This window comes from Hyla sarda, chromosome 3 (assembly GCF_029499605.1).
Source record: "Hyla sarda isolate aHylSar1 chromosome 3, aHylSar1.hap1, whole genome shotgun sequence".
Taxonomy (NCBI): Eukaryota; Metazoa; Chordata; class Amphibia; order Anura; family Hylidae; genus Hyla; species Hyla sarda.
The window spans coordinates 373,400,067-373,416,582 of record NC_079191.1 but is presented as its reverse complement, the minus strand read 5'-3'; the positions used below and the strand labels follow the sequence as shown (position 1 = coordinate 373,416,582).

Here is a 16,516-nt window from a genome sequence, read left to right as displayed (position 1 = left end):
ATGTAGCACATAAGCAAAACTAAAGCAAAAAAAAAAAAAAAATGCCTCCAGAACTCACTTACCAAAGCAAACAATGATACATGCCCCCCATAGTGGTTACATGGCAGTATCAAGCTGCTTGAACTGGAAACATTGCTGAGTTTTGACCACCATGCCTAAACTATCACTTAACCAAGCACTTCTTTATCGACAGCTCCATTCTTTCCACCAAAGGAGACAAAAAGTACATAAAACAAACCGTACCTAAGAGAAGCAGAAAACCAGCCTGTATTTGCATATCTAAAAGCCTACTTCACATTCTTGTTGGCTCTTCAAAATGTAAAGAAAACAATGAAACATTAAAAACATGAGAACATTCATCATAAAAAATAGGAATAATAACCTATACTTGCAGAAGAGATGAATGAAAGCCTTTCAAAATCAATAAACAACACCGTAATAAAAAAGCTTCCTTTAAAGAACACATTTAACATCAAAATGAAAGTTCTTGTTTTTTGTGCTCAGAAGGAATGGCTATAGCTGTGTGAGGAATAATAAGGACTCAGAGAGAACATAGAATAAGAACACTAAAAAGTGAATTTCCACAGAGAAAACTAGTGGGATATTGCACTTCATCCAAAAGCTTTGTTCTCACTTTTTAATAGAGCGTGTAGCATTTAAAGCTGTATTCTATCCAGAAATACAGGGCCAGTCCAAAGCATGCGAGTTTAATGGACTATCCTCTTCCACTGAGTGATGTATCGTTGCCATGAAACCAGTGAAACTCTACACAACTATGCCTGGATAGGAAGCCAGCACCAAGAGTTCTCTACGAGTCAATGCCGATCCAAGCAATACACAGGATAAGCCAACAATGCTGTTGACGGAGGTAAGCACAGCCTGTAGAGTTGTTCTCTTCACGGCCTGTCAGTGTGTTTTGGCATACAGAATAATAATGGTAATAAACCAACACAGTTTACAACTCTCTCCAAGACTCCTATCCATCAGATTATTCTAGAGCATTGGGCTGTGTCAGCAGAAATCCATCTCTCCTCCTGCATAAAAATAAAGCTAATGTGTTGATCCGGCATTTACCAAGGCTCATTTAGGAGGCCATAAAAATGAGTATGCCTTCTTCAGGGCCATAAACCAGCTTTGGCAGAAATGTATTCATTTATATCCATGGATCAGTGCATCCAGATGGCAAAGGGTTGAACCTTGTGATAATAGGAATCAGAAGAATGAATATACGCACGAGGCATGGCTATGAGGTTTATGCTAAATTTACTTTTAATAAGATAACATAAGAAATGGTGAGACCATTTTGAATATTATTTTAATATAATTTATTTGATGTATTATGACCAATTGTTTGCATTACACAATTCCTTAGACAATGCATTATTGAGGTATATATCTATTATTACTTATCTTTTACCACCCAATCTGTGACCTGTGCTGCACTCTACCCACTGTTTTCATGACCAACACCATGATGCACTGCCATCGCCACCTTTTCTTCCCATTGACATCAATTGTGTGAATTAAACCTCTTTATGCTTGCTTTTGTACATAGTCCTGGTTGTTCATGGTACCAACTCTTTGCTCCATTCCCAGTTCTGCTCTGTTACTGTAATGTCTAAAACACCTGGCTATTTTGTTACTTGACTACATTTGTGATTTTCAACTATTGTCAGCTCCCCGCTACCACTGCCATCTGCTCTTCAGTTCTGACATCTGGCTTAGCATCGACCCCATCTTTAACTCATAGTTCCTGTTGTGTGTTACAGACTGGAGACTATCATCAGAACAATAACCTGGGAAATTTTGAGCAGCAAATCTAGTAGGTCTGTGATTTGGTTAAGGAGAAAGACAAGGGCTGAAAGCTGCTGATGGACACCTCTGGTGGTGGTTTATCTCCCCTGTTGCCCTGAGAAGGAAAGGAGAGGGCCCACTGAAATTCAATCCACCCCCCAATACACCTAAAACATTTATACAGGCAACTTTGTGAAGTACAGAAGAGCAAAGCCAATACCATTATGATGTGCTAAAGGGTGAAGACAAGAACCTACTAAGACTTTGCCTTTCAAGTTAACTCATACCAAGCAAATTGTGATATAGAGCAGTGGTCCCCAATAGTGCTGAGTGTGAATATTCGAAATGCAAATATTTACAGCGAGTTTTGGCACGATTTTACAAATATTTCAAATATATATATATATATATATATATATATATATATATTCATAATGATGAATATTCGTTTGTTTGTTTTTCTTCACAGTACACATCACAACAATGTGTACTTTGTAAAAAAGAAGTGATCATCCCTCCCTTCTACCAGCTTGTGGTCCAAAGAAGGCTCCAATATTACTGTGTAAGTCAAAATAGAGTGCAAATATTTCGGATATGCAAATATGCAAAGATTCACAAATATCAGCACTTCAAGAGGACACTGATCCCTCCCTTCTTTTAGCTTGTGGGCCAATGAGAAGGATGCAAATACATAATACAAAGGGTTGTGGATGGTTCACACTATAAAATACAATGTATACCTAGGTCGCTGTGTTGCACGATACCCTTCCTGCCAAAAAACTAATGAAGAATTGACACCACTGGATACAGCCCTCTAAGTATGCATTTACTACTAAATGTACTACTAAAATAAAAATAAATAAAGAACTGATATGGATAGTTTTACTAAAAATATTTATTAAACTATTAATTGAAAGTCACGTCTATAGCAGGGCCCTTGAAGAGTGGTCCAATATTCCGGCTGAGAGGTGTAAGAAGTTTATTGATGGTTATAGGAAGCGACTGATTTCAGTTATTTTTTCCAAAGGGTGTGCAACCAAATATTAAGTTAAGGGTGACAATAATTTTGTCCAGCCCATTTTTGGAGTTTGGTGTGACATTATGTCCAATTTGCTTTTTTTCCTCCTTTTTTGGTTTAGTTCCAATACACACAAAGGGAATAAACATGTGTATAGCAAAACATGTGTTACTGCAATCCTTTTCTGTGAGAAAAACTTTTCAGGGGTGCCAACATTTACAGCCATGACTGTATGAGACAGTTGATGTGCTGCACCACTCACCACCCGATAGCTGGCAAAAAGAGCGAGGTCCCCGCAGCTTTCAGAAAAGATATGCGATCTGGGCAGCAGTACAGCGATGTGTCCATCCTGATATGTTAGTTTGCAGCTCTGGGGAGTACTGCTTGTCGCGATCTGGTCTTGCTGCAGGATGGCACGGATGAGCTGGAAGTGGCTGTAGTTGGTAGCAGTGGTTGGTGCAGCGGGGAGTGGTGGTGTCCTCGTGCTGAGGATTGCGCGCATGGTACAGTGGTACCTAAGTAGTGAGGTTCCAGCAGTTGCAAGTGAAAAAATAAAAATTGTGTGTGAATATATCTGAAAGTTCATATGGAGGTGGTCTAATAGTATTGGCATTGCTGTATACCACAATACTATTAGACCACCTACATATGAACTTTCAGATATCTTCACCAACAATTTTTTTTGTCCACTCGCAACTGCTGGAACCTCACTACTTAGGTACCACGTGCGCAATCCTCAGCACAAGGACACCACCACTCCCCGCTGCACCCACCACGAACCACTGCTACCAACTACAGCCACTTCCAGCTCGTCCGTGCCACCCTACAGCAAGATCAGATCGCGACAAGCAGTACTCCCTGGAGCCGCAGACTAACATTTCGGGCCAGACGCATGTCCGTGCCAATTTGCAAGTATTAGGAAGAACGGCTCTTCACATCGCTATACTGCTACCCAGAGAGCATATCTCATCTGAAAGCTGCGGGGACCTCGCTCTATTTGCCGGCTATTGTTTGGTGAGTGGTGCAGTGCACCAACTGTCTCATATGTTTATATATGCTTAACCTACCTATCTGATTACATCATAGACTGTATCTAATAAGTGACTATATAGACATTTTTATGCAGGTGGTCTTTCATTGGACTTCTTACAGATTTTTATCATCTTTTTACTCTCATCATTTATTGCTAATTCATTTGTATGTTTCTCGTCCGTGGCAAGGGCCCTGCTATAGACGTGACTTTCAATTAAAAGTTTAATAAATATTTTAAGTAAAATTATCCATATCAGTTATTTATTTATTTTTATTTTAGCAGTACATTTAGTAGTATATATGCTTACTTAAAGGGCTGTATCCAGTCGTGTAAATTCTTAGGATCCAAATACAGTTGTCAGAGGTTAGCAACATCCCTAGCAACCAACAGAAATATCGCCCACCCCTTTACTATATAAGATTCTTCCCAGCAGCATTTTTTGCAGTTTCATGTGGTTGTGAGAGGAGATTGAACACTGTCTGTGCTGTGCTTTTTGCTTTTTTTTTTTTAAAAGCAAATCAAATTATATACTGAACTGATAATTAGTGTTAGATAGGGTTGGTTAGTTTAGCAGATAGGTTCTAGTATAGGGTATAGTGTTAGTTAGTTGAAAGATATAATCGTGCATGTGCACTATACGAATTTCCTTACAAGTTTTGCATGGAAATAAAAAGTGAACGAACATAGCGGGCCATATATTTGCGAAATATTGCGAATTCGAATATGGCTCATCACAAGTCCCCAACCCAGTCCTCAAGGTCCACCAACAATCTGGGTGGTTTCCCTGCTCAACGCACTTAAATGTGTTATATATTGAACTTGTATTCTCAGTTTGTGGGAGTCCTAATAGTGAGACTAGTGTTGAGCAGCATAGGCCATATTCGAATTTGCGATATTTTGCGAATATATGGACGAATATTCGTCATATATTCTCTAAATTCGCCTATTCGGCATATTCACGTTTACTTTCGCATATAGGAAAATTTGCATATGCGAAAATTAGCATAATCCAAAATTCACATAAGCAAAAATTAACATATGCGAAAATTACCATATGCGAAAATTCGCACGCCAGTCTCACACAGTAGTATTAGAGCCTTCTTTACTCCACACAAGCTGGAAGCAGAGAGGGATGATCACTGTGATGTGTACTGTGAAAAAAAAGAATATTCGTAATTGCGAATATATAGTGCTATATTCGTGAATATTCGCGAATATTGCGAATATTCCCAAGTAAAACTAAGTGAGACTACCCAACAGTTATCTGCTGCTTACCGAGCAATCTGGTAAGCTCTTTAGAAGGACTTACAGATATCTATGGTGCCTTCATTTAAATTAAAGGGGTACTCCGCCCCTAGACATCTTATCCCCTATCCAAAGGATAGGGGATAAGATGTCAGATCACCGCGGTCCCGCTGCTGGGGAGCCCCGGGATCCCCGCTGCGGCACCCCGCTATCATTACAGCACAGAGCGAGTTCGCTCTGTGCGTAATGATGGGCGATACAAGGGACAGAGCAGCGTGATGTCATGGCTCCGCCCCTCGTGACATCACGGCCCATCCCCTTAATGTAAGTCTATGGGAGAGGGTGTTACGACTGCCACGCCCCCTCCCATAGACTTGTATTGAAATGGGCGGCCGTCACGTCACAAGGGGTGGAGCCGTGACGATTCTCCGGCCCCTGTATTGCCCGTCATTACGTGCAGAGCGAACTCGCTCTGTGCTGTAATGACAGCGGGGTGCCGCAGCGGGGATCCAGGGGCTCCCCAGCAGCGGGACTGCGGTGATCTGACATCTTATCCCCTATCCTTTGGATAGGGGATAAGATGTCTAGGGGCGGAGTACCCCTTTAAGACCAGTAGCTATACAGGGCCAAAAGACTCAGCACTGACTCCTTGACCTTCGGAGCCACTGAATGAATTATGGAGGGAATTCAGTATCTTGCTAGTTCTGCATAAACAAGGACCATGGCAGTAAGAACCCCCCATATATCACACCAAAATCTCAGCATTCTGGATAATTTTTAGGATAACTCTGAGCAGGAGCTTGAGGGATTTTTGCAGTCAAACTAAATTATCTAGACTGAAATAAAGATAGGCTTTAATGTTTGTTAAGCATCTCATCTGCAATGTTTTGTCCAACCCGTTCAATTCCTCATATCAATATGTTACTCTGAGAATTAAACAGGTTCGGTGTGTTCTGAAGGCAACCTATTAATTATTTCTGAATACATTAAATATTAAGCAATACTAATCTGAACACTGCTAAACAGATGTTTGCCTATGATTTTAATTACCGGAGCATCCAATCAAATAATTGTTCTGCTGTTATTTGTGAGAATTAAAGTCTAAGACGCAGCATGAAAAATTCAATATGTTGATTGTTTTAAAAGTTAGTTTTCCAGGTCCACCAAACAAATGCGTAAATAATTCATGCTTAATTTGTAATGACTGCTCCGAGATATTGGATCTCCTCCAGTGATCAGATAATTCCAGATATTTGTACTTTGCCTCCAAAAACTTTTTACTATAGGAGTAGAGCTCCTGCCATTTCATTGGCAGGTAAGTTGTATGGCAGCAAATGTGTTCATTGAAGGCCTTGCCTGGGAACAATTTTTTAATATAGAAATATGCAAAATAAAGAAATATGTACTCACCTTCTTCCATCCCCTGCCGCCTTCTTTCCAATGGTGCCCAATCCTACTGTGTAGACCTTCCATTTTCCAAGAAAGTGCACGCTCAGCCAATAACTGGCTACGTTGGTATGCTGCCTTCCTTGTGTGCACTTCCTTGTGTTGAGACTGAGACCATTTAGGTCAGCTATCATCTAGACAGAAGTGTTGGGGATCATGGGAGGTGAGTACACATTTCTTTTTTTTTTCTTTTTTTATACCAAGCCTGAATATGTTTCCATATCAGAAATAGTCCCAAAACAACCCCATTTAATTAAATTCACAATGAATAAACAATTTTAGTTTTACAATGGTATCATATGTGAACAGTATCAGAGGCTTGCAGTGCTGCCGTGGAGCACTAGGATCATGGGTTCAAACCTTGCTATGGTCAACATATGAATAGAGTTTGTAATTTTAGCTGTGTTTGTATTAACTTCCTAAGGATCTATCCATTTCTCCCCAAAATTTCATAAAACAAACTTTTAGGTAAACAGTTTTCTATTTTTCCAGAAGTTGTGTATATTCATGTGTCTCATATAGAGACAGTAGACAATCTCTGTACAGCGCTGTGGGTATGTTGTTATAAAGCATGAATACAGATTTAGCAATCTTGTGTGTGCTAAAAATATGGGCTTGACACTAATACATTTTAGAAAACTATCAGAGCAATATAGAGATTTGTGCAACTGATGCTTTTGGCAACACTATTATCTAGATTTGACACAATCATAGCAAAGCCTCAGTCGTGACAAATATTGATCTAAATTAGCAAAAACCTGAACAATAAAAAAAGCCAATTTTAAAGGGTTGTCCAGCCATTTATTTTTATGTCACAAAGTGTTCATACTGGTTAAAGAAAAAAAAAAGTCCATACTTACATGCCTTGATCCCATGCTGTTGCTAATCCACTATTGCCCTGTCCCCAATGCTTACTAATCCCTGGTGATTTCTCAAGAAAAGAAAGTGGCTGTTCAGCCAATCACGTCCCACAGAGGTGACCCATTTCTCTTTGGTCAAGTGGCCATTTCCTTGTGGTTAGACAGAGAACAGGAATAATAATTATATTTATATGGGGGGGGGGGTAAAAGACAAATATGGGCTTGTTTTAGACATTGGCAGATAACAGCTTTAACATTCTCTGTATTCATTAGGGGAGCATTTTCCCTGCCTTTTTAGCCTCTTACACCCCTCTTTGCAGAGAGGGATTATATAGATTGTATAAGGCAAATGGCTAATAGGAGAGTAGATATGTTCTCATATTATTCTGTCCTTAAACAGACCAATATAGAATGCTGAAATATCCACTTTATAGTTGCATTATCATCAAAAATGATCCCCTATCTACACAGGGGATGCTAAGTATTAAGCATTAATTCCATAAACAGTTGTAGGAACAGTGATTTGTATTATATTGCTATGGGAAATAAACAACCTACATTTCTGTTTTCAGATTTGTACTCCAGGACGGAATAAGGTATTAATATTCATTTTATTACTGAAAGAAGCTATCTAATTGGTTGCTATGGGCAACTGTCCCACTCTTCCTCTACACCGGTTTTGATAAAACTCCCCGAGTTTGTTATAAATGAATAACAAAGCTTTGCTTTCACATGATATAAAATACATAAGCACAAACAGATTAAAAACAATAATAATAACAAACAAACTAATAATGCTATACGTCAATATCAGGTTACATAACTTGTTCCTTGGTCTTGTCATTAGCTTCCCACACTTTTTTTTAGCTATTAAGCTCCACTGTTCTGTTACAAAAGCTGCTGTTTTCCATAGCAAAGTTGGACTGTTTTTGTTTTTTCATGGCATCTGAACTCAGCTATTACGATGCCAACCTGACTCTTCCAGCATTTAAAATAGTGACTTACGTCAGGAGACTTGGCCACACAAAACTCCAGGAAAAACAGAGCAATAGAGCTGCACAACATTTCATGTGAAACCCAGTACAAGCATGTTACAAAATAAGTGAAATATAGCATCTATTTGTGCGAGATGTAACCGAACACGGGATGTAATCTAGCGATTGTCATAGGGAGATAATAAAGATTCATTTTACATAGGATTTGGTTCCAAAAATACTTCAGTTTTTACGAAAAATATCAGCCTGCTGGAAGGGAAGAGAACTGAAACAACACAGCGTCCATTGTGCGGCTGTGAATGGTTTGCTGGCAGCCACCCTGCACTTTGGGATATAAAACAGGCCCTTTTCTTACATGCTTTCAAAAAGTTGGTACAGGAAACATGAGTCATTAGAAGTACAGATGCTCGGATTTACATGAGAGGGACGGGGATGGACTCTGTAAGAATGACATAAATCATTTCCTCATAGCAATTACTCAGTGAATAATCTCATAAATACCAGATGATATTAGAGCTGCAGAACCAGGGATGAGACTTCAGTGCAAAGCGTCATGGAAATGTAAGAAACGAGGGCTACTAATATTGGGGGAGTAACTGTTTGCACCAGAAAATGTCTGCACTAATTGGAACCATTATACAAGTGATTCAGAATGGAATTTTTATGGAATTTACTTCTTAAGCAGGCCATCCAAGTGAGTTCAGACTCCCCCCTACAGGTTTTTTTTTGGGGGGAATCACAATATTGGTGTCTTATCCTTAGGACAGGCCATTAACATTAGATTAGGGAGGTTGCTGATTCTCAGGACTTAGCTTGCTGGGGCGAGCGTTGCAGGCTTCTCATTGTACATTTAATAGCTGCTATACAGGATATGGTAGACTTGTTCCATTTAAGTGAATGTACAGTATGATGAGCAGGTCTACAGGTCCACAGAACCATGAGGCTGTGCCAGTTCAGTCCCTGAAACAACTGAAAAGTGGGGGTGCCATAGGTCACTACAACCCCCCCCCCCCCCACATACACACACACACAATCTGATATTGACATCCCAAAGATGCTGTGCGTGGTACTACTATCAATACTGTGCCCTTGGGGAAAAAAATCTTCATCCTTCCTATCAGGCCATCAGCAGAGATGTGACATTAAATACGTGGCCCCTTTTAAAGGGTTGTCCAGCCATTTATTTTTATGTCCCAAAGTGTTCATACTGGTCAAAGAAAAAAAAAATCCTTTCATGCCTTGATCCCATGCTGTTGCTAATCCAGCATTGTCCAGTCCCCAATGCTTACTAATTCCTGGTGATGTCTCAACAAAAGAAAGTGGCTGCCCAGCCAATCACATCCCAAAGAGGTGACCCATTTCTCTTTGGTCAAGTGGCCATTTCCTTGTGTTAGACAGAGAACAGGGATAATAATTATATTTATATAGGGGGGTAAAAGACAAATATGGGCTTGTTTTAGACATTGGCAAATAACATCTTTAACGTTCTCTGTATTCATGAGGGGAGCATTTTCCCTGCCTTTTTAGCCTCTTACACCCCTTGTTGCAGAGAGGGATTAGATATATTGTATAAGGCAAATGGCTAATAGGAGAGTAGATATGTTCTCATATTAGTCTGTCCCTAAACAGACCAATATAGAATGCTGAAATATCCACTTTATAGTTGCATTATCATCAAAAATTATCCCCTATCTACACAGGGGATGCTAAGTATTAAGCATTAATTCCATAAACAGTTGTATGAACAGTGATTTGTATTATATTGCTATGGGAAATAAACAACCTACATTTCTGTTTTCAGATTTGTACTCCAGGTCGGAATAAGGTATTAATATTCATTTTATTACTGAAAGAAGAAATCTAATTGGTTGCTATGGGCAACTGCCCCCCTCTTCCTCTACACCGGTTTTGATAAAACTCCCCGAGTTTGCTATAAATTAATAGCAAAGCTTTGCTTTCACATTATATAAAATACATAAGCACAAACAGATAATATATATATTTGTACCCTTTTTGTATGTCTCATTGGCGGCATCATTTTTCATATGTACGCACCCCCGCATTCACCGCATCATCCGTCCACACGCATCACCAGCATTGACCTCAGCACTAAGAGGAACATCGCCTCACTACAGTGCCGGCTCTTTTTGGTCCTCTATACACTTTATGTAACTAGATCCATAAGCATGAAGCCTGCATGGCAACAAACTAGGTACTTCCAGTTTGGTTTTACGTAGCTGTACGCTTGTCTTGTGGTGCCCTCCATATGGCACCATGTTGCCTTTCTGGAAGAAATGCTACTAATATTAGATACAACACAGATCCATGTATATGTCCTAAAGCCCTGAGGCAATTACAACATTGCAGATTCCAAAGGGTTGCAGCAGCAGTTGTCGAAGCTGCAGAAAGTACATCTGGGGGAGTTTATCATTGGTTTTACCCTGGTTTTGTGGTGTATATTTGTTAAACACTTTGTCTCAGATGCTGTTTTGAGACTTTTCATTGCTTTAAAAGGCTTTTCTAAAAAAACATACCAAGTCATGATTTCAGTTGATATCATGCAGTGGTAAGGAATTCATGATATGAGACTTTTCAGTTTGTCGCATCTTTTGTCGCAACTGTGCTAAATTAGGTGCAAATCTACACCAGCCCTGACTTTGCTTACAAAACTGACTGCAAAAAGCATTATTAAAAAGTCACACATTTTGTCGCACAGGATAAAAAGTCACAGAGGAATCACCATACAAAGTGCTATACTGAAGTAAGAAATGCGATCAGCACCAGACTTATCACATGCCCTGCACCATACAATAAATCTGGTGCCTGTACACAGTTTCCACCACATGAATTAATGGGGTAAAAAGACGTTCATGTACACCACTCTTGATTAATACCCCCCATCATCCCTACCCGCTGAATGTACATACTTGGTCAGCTTTCTAGTGAATATTGTACATATCAGGGGTCTCACCCAGCCAGCCCTACCCCCGCAGTCTTCTGGATGGTGCCCTGGCTCCTTTCAATGTCTATAGTGCCACTATAGATCTATGGTACAACAATACAGAGACCCAAAGACTGTTGCTGGTCGTGCTGGGTGAGAGAGACCCACAGTGCTGAGTAAGACGGCAGCCACAGCTTTATTCTTCCCCCTGAGGACCCACAAAGCAGAACTTTCTGTTCCTCATTTCACTGAGGAGACTTTTACTTTCACTTTCTGTTTCACTTTATGCCACGGTTGGCAACACAGACAGAAGTACCGGGACCTGACAGGGGGAGCCGACCTTGTTGATGGGGCTGCCGGCACCTCTCCGGTCATCTCCGAGATAGCAGCTGTTATTAGAGATGAGCGAATCGAAGCTGACAAACCTGAATTTGTTAAAAATTTCATGAAATATTCGATTTGCAATGAATGCGAATATCACCGCAATTCTATTGCACAAATCGCTTCATTAAACTCCATTTACTACGGTCCAGGCTCCAGGGCATCTACAATGATGGATTCACATGTCAGTACATGGGTCAAGAAATGCTGGGAAGGCATGGCGGGAATGGAAGTAGGCGGGATGACCCTGAATCACATGCAGAGTGCAGCCTATCAGCAGCCAGTCTCTCCTTGATGTCACAGCCATATATATTCGACAGCCATTTTGCGGCTCGTCATATCATTCATTGCACTGCAGAGACATAGGACGGACATCGCTGCCTGTGAAAAGCTCATTCCAGCAGCGTTTCAGATCCTAGTCACATTAGCGTTCTAGTGGACAGAGAGCAGTGTTTTTTTCACTGAAAAGGATTTTTACTGCAGCCATTAACCTCCCAGTGACTTTCTTCTGCATAGTATTACAGAGAGGGGCAGATAGCTGTGTGTTGCCTCATACATTTCAACAAGCTGCCTCAACTTCATAAACCTTAGCAGAGGAGGCAGGAATAATTTTTCAGCACAATTCTGTGTCTTTGTTCCACAACAAATCATCTGCTGGTTATACTAGTCTGTAGACGGTATAATACCCAGCAGTCCATTCCTAATAGTCTGTGACAGAGTGCAATTTTGTGTTTAGTACACAGCTTTTATGTGCTGCAGCACTGTTGTGTACTGCTGATGAAAAAATACGTTTTTTAAGCATACTGTACCGCATTTTTCTGCCCTCATAAGTGAATACCACATACGTACATCTAAGTAGTGTACTATTTTTTACCTGTTAATCTGTCAAGGGCCTAGATACTGTGAAAGTCCAGGCAAAAGTAATCACCGGCTGGTGTTTTACTAAAATATGTTTTTTTAAGCGTACTGTAAAGCATTTTTCTGCCCTCATAAGTGCATAACACATACCTACATCTAACTGGTGTACTATTTTGTGCCTGTTAATCTGTCAAGGGCCTACATACTATGAAAGGACAGCCAAAAGTAATCACCGGCTGGTGTTTTACTCCCAATACGTTTAATAAGCGTACTGTAGGGCATTTTTCTGCCCTCATAAGTGCATACCACATACGTACATCTAAGTAGTCTACTATTTTGGACCTGTTAATCTGTCAAGGGCCTAAATACTGTGAAAGGACAGATAAAAGTAATCACTGGCTGATGCTTTACTCCAATAAGTTTTTTTAAGCGTACTGTAGCACATTTTTCTGCCCTCATTAGTGCATACCACATACCTACAACTAAGTAGTGTACTATTTTGCACCTGTTAATCTGTCAAGGGTCTACATACTGTGAAAGGACAGCCAATAGTACATACCTGCTGCTGTTCTAGACAAATACTGTTTTAAGTGTAGTGAAGCGTATTGTACTCCCCTCATATACTCAATAAGTATGTCAGGCAGAGTAGCGAAATTTCAATTTCAAAATGCTTAATTTCAAATACAAAATCTTAAATTTAAATATCTTAATTTTCAATGGTCTCCTCATGCTTCTACCAACTCCAGGCTGTGCCATTCAGACACTATATGGTCTCCTGATGCTTCAGCCTCCTCTAGGCTGTGTCATTCAGCCAATATATGGTCTCCTCGTGCTGCCAACACCTCCACGCTATGTCATTCAGCCACTATATGGTCTCCTCATGCTGCCAACACCTCCACGCTGTGTCATTCACCCACTATATGGTCTCCTCATGCTGCCAACACCTCCACACTGTGTCATTCAGACACTATATGGTCTCCTCATGCTTCAGCCACATCAAAGCTGTGCCATTCAGCCACTATATGGTCTCCTCATGCTGCCAACACCTCCATGCTGTGTCATTTAGCCACTGTATGGTCTCCTCATATTGCCAACACCTCCATGCTGTGTCATTCAGCCCCTATATGGTCTCCTCATGCGGCCAACACCTCCATGCTGTGTCATTCAGCCACTATATGGTCTCCTCATGCTGTCAACCCCTCCACACTGTGTCATTCAGCCACTATATGGTCTCCTCATGCTTCAGCCACATCCAAGATGTGTCATTCAGCCCCTATATGGTCTATTCTTGCTGCCAACACCTCCACGCTGTGTCATTCAGCCACTATATGGTCTCCTCATACTGATGCCACCTCCAGGCTCTGTCATTGTGCCACTCTGCGGCAGTGATTCTAATAGCGATGCCTGTAATCTGCATGTCGTTCTGAATAACAGTATTATGTCACTACCTCAGCACACTCCATATGCGTGTTAGAACAAATCAAAATGTTCTACACCCCTATTGGGGCTCTCTGTAGTCCAGAAATAGCCGTTTTTAATATAGATTCTCCGCAAATAAATTCGGATGGAACCAAATTTTTCCGGAAAATTCTGTGAATCGGCAGAATCAAATCTTTCAAAACTTTGCTCATCTTTAGCTGTTACCATGAGGCAGATGAGAAGGGCTGCCCATCTTCTTTACTGCTCTGTGCCGGTACACTTAGCTAGGCCTACCACTATGTCTTATTTTCGGGTTAGGGCTTATATTACGCCAATGCTTAGAAATTCTGCTACGTCTTATTTTATGGGTATGTCTTATTTTTGGGGAAACAGGGTAGTTGGACCCCCCACAAGCTCACACTTTTCCCCCCTGAGGAATAGTGGGTAAGAAATTAATTTGGAATACCCCTTAAACATTGAATGTATTTTACTATAGAGGTTCTTTTATACCTGTAGCCCCTTTAGGATACCCTCAGCATCATCAGTGGAGCAAGGACAACCAAAACATCATACAGTGCTGTTATTTTATTACTTTAAAAAGATGCTTCACTGACTCCAGATTTTATTCTTTCCATCCATTCCTTTGTGAACAATGTCAAGTAAAATCCTTCCATAAATTAAAATATATACTAAAAGAACATTACATCATGAATCTATGTTGAGAACATGTATCTTCAAATTTTAAGGATTCAGATGTGTTTACTGTCACAATACATTTCATAAATGTCCAAAGAAGCATAAAACACTAAATGCATTTATGATGTCATTATGAATAAAACATAGGAGTACTTGTAGTACTATGTCTGCATCCTCATCATTAGTAAACTCGTGTTTGGCCTCCAGGAGGGTACAAAGACTTTTCAGTTCTCTAGAAAACAAGTGTAAGGAACCAGCAGCTATACAGCTGTTTTGGGGGCCACAGATCCCAGCATGTTTTGTCAACTTACATGAAAAAAAAAAAAAAAAAAAAAACTACAACGACATTACTTGAACAAAAAATAAATTTGATTTTAATGCTATGCTATGCTATGACATAATGCAGAAAAACAAGTCTTAGTTTTAACTCCAAGACTGAGGCTCTATTTCTTCTTTTTCTCTCCGGTAGTTCAGCTGCTTGTCATTTCTAAGACTTCAGTAGGGTTCTGCTGCAGCTCTGCAAGCATCAAATTTGTGACATGCTCCATTGGGTGTCACATCACTAAGTTTAATACTTTTATGGGAGAACAACTTCGTAATAAGGCGCCATATAGAGCACCGCACAGCAGCATACAGAGTGCTCAGTCATGTGACTGATGCTTAGTCTTGGACAATAGAAGGTAATTTCATTAGTACTTGAATTCTTTAAGGTTTTGTCTGCCCTTGACAATCCCTTTTTTGTTAAAAGGCTCCTACTATGATAAGCGCATGATTGGATGTCCTGCTGCTCGGACCCCCAGCAACCAGCTGTAATTTGTAGGAACTTGGCAGCAAGTGTTCTTTTTCTGGCGGCGGCAGAGACAGGAGAATTAAGCATTACACACATCCTATTGACATCAATAGAGTGACATCCTCCTTGTAGCCACTCTGGATTCTAATAATTATTGTTTAAAATTCCAAATGAGAATATTTAAAAATTGTGAAAGTATCTCAACCAGCTACCTTAAAGGGGTACTCCGCCGAAAAACATCTTATCCCCTATCCAAAGGATTGGGAATAAGATGTCTGATTGTGTGGGTACCGCCGCAGGGGACCCCCGTGATCTCCGGCGTGTCACCCTAGTCATCCGTGCACAGAGTGAACTCAGCTCCGTGCCGGATGACTGGCAACTACACCGCCACGCCCCCTCCATTCATGTCTATGGAAGGAGGCGTGATGGCTGCGTAGTAGCCACCACGCCCCCTCCCATAGACTTGAATGGAGGGGGCGTGGTGTGACATTACGAACACGGTAGCTTCAAGTTTCGGTGTTCCAGATGTTGCTGCTGCCGGCCCGGAGACCACGGGGGTCCCCAGTGGTGAGACCCCCGTGATGTTGTTAACATAATGTATCTCCATTAACAAACAGGGGGATTACCACCTAATTAAAGGGGTAGTCCACTCTATAAAAACATATCCTCAAAGGATAGGGGATAGGTGCCTGATCGCGAAGGGTCTGATCTCTGGGACCCCCTTTCTCACACAATCTCCTGTACGAGGCTAGGCTATCATTTGTACATGCACGGGTCCATTTTCCTCAACGCGCTTGGCCCTCACCTACAGAGAGGCAGTGGTGCTGAATAAAAGTGATGGCCCACTCAGCAATTGGCTGAGTGGGCCATCACTTCTGTTCAGCAAGAGCTGATCTCCAAAAGAGCAAGGTCTTCAAAGGTGGGGGCCGGAAAGCACTGAGCAGAATCGATAAAGCGATTAGGAGCTTCATAATCACACCCCTGGAACATGGTTCATGCAAAAAGATTCTAAAATGATCAAACCTTTTTTGCCTGTAGGA

At 40.8% G+C, this 16,516-nt stretch overlaps 1 protein-coding gene across 2 annotated transcripts in view; it reads right to left on the bottom strand.

Annotated features, from left to right (window-relative positions):
• The window catches only part of PLCB1 (phospholipase C beta 1), a 750,135-nt gene that overhangs the window by 406,411 nt on the left and 327,208 nt on the right, over positions 1-16,516 (bottom strand). The window lies entirely within an intron of this gene.